Source organism: Fundulus heteroclitus, chromosome 22 (genome assembly GCF_011125445.2).
Source record: "Fundulus heteroclitus isolate FHET01 chromosome 22, MU-UCD_Fhet_4.1, whole genome shotgun sequence".
Classification (NCBI taxonomy): domain Eukaryota; kingdom Metazoa; phylum Chordata; class Actinopteri; order Cyprinodontiformes; family Fundulidae; genus Fundulus; species Fundulus heteroclitus.
Window position 1 is genome coordinate 42,082,065 of NC_046382.1, and position 5,299 is coordinate 42,087,363.

The following is a 5,299-nucleotide window of genomic DNA, read 5'->3' on the forward strand; positions in this document are numbered from 1 at the left end:
ACACTTTATTTAGTGAAGGCATGTAGTTTGGTGCGTTCTTCTGTACATTTTTTGTTAGCATGATATGTGCAATATTAAGTCTTTACTCTTGTACAGCATTCTTGGCACCATTTTTAGGCTGCAAGCCACGGTTTTCTCATGTGTCCGACATTTTGTATCCCTTTTCTATACGTTATGGGCTGTGATAGTGAGAATCAAGCGCTGTACCGACTGATTGTGTTTGTGCATGCAGGTATGTGATAGTTTTTGGTTTAATGATGTTTTATTATGTTAGACATGTATTTTATACACATATATTTTTATGTGTATTTTGGAATTAAACGTTGCCTCTGGCAAGTGGGGAATAGTTATTTGAAGCTATGTGCCCAAAAAGCAACAAAATGTATTTTATGCTTTAGGATTTCTTTGTACAATGTATTTTGTTACTTCTGAGATGTGGGAAGCGAAGCTGGTGAGAGGTTATGGGCTGTGATAGTGAGAATCAAGAGCTGATTGTGTTTGTGCATGCAGGAAATTAAACCCTGTCTAACTGGTAAACGTCCGTCCTTCATTTAAAAGAAACACAACGCAGAGTGAAGACAAGGCCAGTTACACTTGCATACTATGACAGTCATTGGCATGTGCAATATAAAGTAAAAGTGACAGACAACAAACCTGTGGTGAACCAGTTAATGAGTGCAGTTGACTAACTCTACCACATCCACATGTGTCAGTTAAAAACATCCGAAATCCAACCCCCACAATTAAATCAAGTTAACTGGTTAGCGTATCAGTCAAAAGGCATGGCTGGATAGTATTGACATTGGTATGTCAGGTAAAATATTAGTAGGGATTAGAGAATGGCATTGTGATGTCACACTACAGTGCAAAACCATATTGGTGTCTAAATTACTGTGTGGTACTATGAGCTAAGTGTTTTGTTTATCTTGAATTTATGTTAAAATCACAGCATATTGTCATTTAAATGCCAGCAACGTAAATTAAACACAGATGATAGCTCATTTTAAAATAGATGTGGGGAGTTTATTACCCGCATTCACACCAGGGCCACGTTACTAGCTGCCCTATATCACTGTTACTATACCACCCTGTGCTTCAATGGGATGGTCAGTAAATTACATTACATCACCAGAATTATTATCAGTACCTTAGCTTTAGCCACCCTATGTCTGGGAGGTGTCTGAAACTCCACAAAATGTTAAATAAGACAAATTAATGTATAAAACATCCCTGAGTTATGTAAAGTACATGCTTTGAGTTCCGATCTGCTGCTAAACATGCTCTGGAAGCAGAGCTGAAAAACACAGACCATAACAAATAGCTATATTTACAATTGACATATTTTATCTGTTTGCAGATAATCTGTGGAAATAAAATTGGATGAACAATTTTCCAGAAGCTCGTATTGATCAAAGCTTCATTTTTTTCATGATCATGGGTCATAGCCTGTCTTACAAAAAGTGTAATTGTACTTCTTTGAGTTTTCACTACAGTCTTTTTTATTTTATTTTTTATTTTTTTATTCATATTTTGGTTTTAGACTTATACTAAGTGGAGCTGACAGTAGGCCCCAAACAATCCCAGAATGCTCATTCACTATACCATAACTGAAACATTAACACCTGAAATGAGTAAACATGCTAGAGTTTGCAGTTCATCAAAGAAATACATGAAAATGTGATGGATTACCACAAATCTGAGAGAAGAGATTCAGCACCCAACTTTCATTTTGGATTTGATCAGCGATTTAGGCCTTTGCCGTTGGTTGCTGTTAAGCAAAAATAGAAAGCCATACTAGTTTTTCTCTCTGGCAATTTCCACAACCAATTGACTGGCATGAATTAACCATTTTGATGATTTTAGTGGGCGACTTGTTTTCAATTTGGAACCGGACTGCAGGAATCACACGATTCTATGAAGTATGCTACACACGGTTTTTCTTTCAGTTCGGAGATTTTGCCTAGGGATGATGATACATCCAGTTTACAAGATTAAATGATATTTTAGCAACACTTTAGGGAATAATAAGACTTTTTTTTATTTACATAAATTGAGTGTAAAATATCTTTGTTCAAGTCAGTGAGTTGCAGTCAGGGGCGGCAAGACTTGTCATCATGACAAGTAAAATACAAATAATGAGAAGAGAAAATCAGTGTGTCCATTTGGCTCGTCTACAAACAGTTTTGTGGTCAAATCTGTGAATTTTTGCAAGGCCTCTTCAAATGCATGGAGGAAGGCAATGGGAAGGCATGCCCCTCAGTGTGTGCTGCGTTGCACACTGACCAATGCAGCATGTGGGCACTTCCCCATTGCTGTCTCACTTTATCTTCTTGTTTGATTTTCTTTAAACTAAACATGCTGAAGTTCCACAGTCTAGTATATTTCATGAGTTTCTGTGACATATTAGTCTTTCTAATCTGCCATAACCACACTGTGAAAATTCACAGGGTAAGGCAAAACGTACCATGCTGCACTGACACAAGCCCATTAGGACTATGTACTGAATTTTGTATAGCATTACACAAAAGCTATATTTACTCAATCACACACACATTCATACACTAATACATGGCTTGGGAGGCCTTTCCAAGAGACACATGGACAGGAAGCTGGAACCAACCCACAATCAATTTGATTGCAAGACAGCTACTCTATCCACTGAGCCACAGCCACCCCACAAAACAGCCCAAACAATAAAGGAGTATTAAGGTTTTAGGTATTTCCTTTTGCCTCATCTGTACGGCATAGCAGAAACTGAAAAGATCAAACTTCCTTTTTACCTCCCCTTAGTTTTTGTAAGCCTGCACCCTCCCAGATATCTGGCATGGCTGATGTGCGTGTGGCTGCTGCTGACCTACCCCAAGGTTGGACTTGGAATTCTTTCTAAGATGCTTTTTCTAGTCTCCACAATTCTAAAGACTGCTTATCTGACTCAGTCTAGCCTCTGTGCCAGCAAGAGTCAGTCTGGCCATTTTCCTCTGACCTCTCTCATCAATCAAACATTACTGCCTTGTGTATGCTTTTTTTTTCTTCACCAGTCTGAGTAAACTGTTGTTGTTGGAAATCCCTGGAGAAGCACTTTTTCAGAAAAACACTCAACTCACCCCATCTGGCTTTAACAATCATGCCACGCTCAAAGTCATTGAGGTCAGACTTTTTTCTCCATTCTGATGTGAACTGGAGCTTCTGACCTGTATCTGCATGAATAAATGCACCGCACAGCTGCCACATGATTGGATAGCTGCATGAATAATCAGCCGTACGATGAAACTGATAAACTGCTTGGTGAGTGCATTTCACTGATATAAATGGAAATGTAAAACCAAACATTTGTATGCATTAGGACTAACATGCTGTGCTTCCAATTGTTTTCATTAAATTCATCTGCTGTTTAAAACTGAATTGCTGCTATAGGGAAATAAATTAGATCAGAGACATTTTAAATGTTTATAATTTCTATCAAATAATGCAATATTGACTATCTCAAGGGCTCATGAGCAGATGGAATACTATCAATTTTTAGATATTGCTCTTTTGAGAGCATAGTGTCCTAAAATCAATAATGTGAATGATATTTAAACGTCAATGTATGGCTAAAGGTCTGTGTGTGTTTCTGTGACTGATCGCATCTCTGTTGTTAATTGCAAGAGTGCAAACAAGGGGGTGACCCCTTACATAGGGAAACAGCCTATGATTGGCCACAAATGATAGGATGAGTGTGTCACAAGAATGCCCACCTTGGGTTGGTAAGATTGATAACAGGCAGAAAGGTTAAGTATTTTTTTTTCCTAGATGTAGTCTCAAATGACCTAAAGTGTAACTTAGCCCAAAATCTACTTTTTTTAGATAAACTGTACCCATTCTATCCTCCATTGTTTCAGTAGTACCGGCTCAAAGTGATAATGCTCTGGTCTCTTAGCACTGCCCACTTTGGTGACATTTTCCCAAATTATTCTTGGGGTGGGGGTTGTGCTTTTACATTGGGGTGAGACACACTTTAAATAAACTTTAATCTGAGTCTCTTACAAAACATTTCCTTTTACAAATCAAGAAAGACAAACTGCCTTCAAGCAAGGTGCCTCTGGCCATTTATAAATTCTAAGTAGACCAGACCCTGCACAGCAGTGAGCTTTCAGAAATGAAACCAGCAGCATGGGGTGACAGGAACTGTGGCATGCATTGATGACAGCACTACTCATAAAATCTGTGTTTGAAGTCTCCCCATACCATGCTTTTTTGTTTTTTCAAAACAATAATGGCAGACATACCCAATTTAGCCATCCTGTTGCTGGGGAAAGCAATTGCTTTAAATTTTAATTATATCATCTGAAAAGATTTTTTAATTTTTTGTTGCCCTATTAAATTCTAGCTGGTCACAATGATCCTAAAGGTGATCACCACATCCTTACCTAGACCAATCAAGCCAGGCATGCACTTTCACTGGTCAACTGATGCTGGTCAGTGACTAACTTGCTTGACAAGTCAGGCCCATAACAAAGGCGGGCTGACTTGTATCCCACTTTATTGTGTTGATTTCTCCATAAAACCTGCATTGGCATAACATTTCATTATACCTACTGTTATGTTTGGCTTGATGCGTTTAGCCCACATGCAGAATACACTCGGGAAGCAGATGGATTAGAAAAAGGTTTATTTATAAGAAACTAAGAATCACAAAGAGGGATCTGTTCGTACAGAGCCGAGTAAGAACGGGAACCAGGAAGACACGGGACCGGAGCAATCTAGGGGAACGAGAGAAGTTATTAACTACAGAAGGGAACAAGGGGAATGTGCTGCTGGACGTAAGCTTACCACTGAGTGGGGAAAACGGACCGGGGAGGACTCAGTGCATGGTTGGTGGTGGAACCACAGGTGTCCGAGAGACCAGAGAGCGGAGGCAAGAACGGGTCCGAGCAGCACGGGGCGAATCCGAGGATCCAGGACAGCGGGAGGAGACCAGTAGATGTCCGAAGGAAGCAGGATCCGAGGATGAGGAATTGACTCGAGAGGAACCCGAAGGAGCTCATGTGAGGAGCTGACACGAGTGAAGGACTTGGAGGTGTTTGATACAGGGAGGAGGACGTCGGAAGCACAGAGGAACCTGGTAGACACAAGGAAGGTAAGAGTGTTAAGTTTCTTTTTGGATCACAAAGCTAAGGCCACGACTGGTTGCATCCACAACGGTAACACTCTGGCATCTTCCCTCTGTCAGTGTTCAGCTTAAATGGAGAAGTCTGGTGCTGCTTCAACTGTCTGCAGGTGTTGTGGGCTCCGCCCACTTGGCCAACACCGAACACCT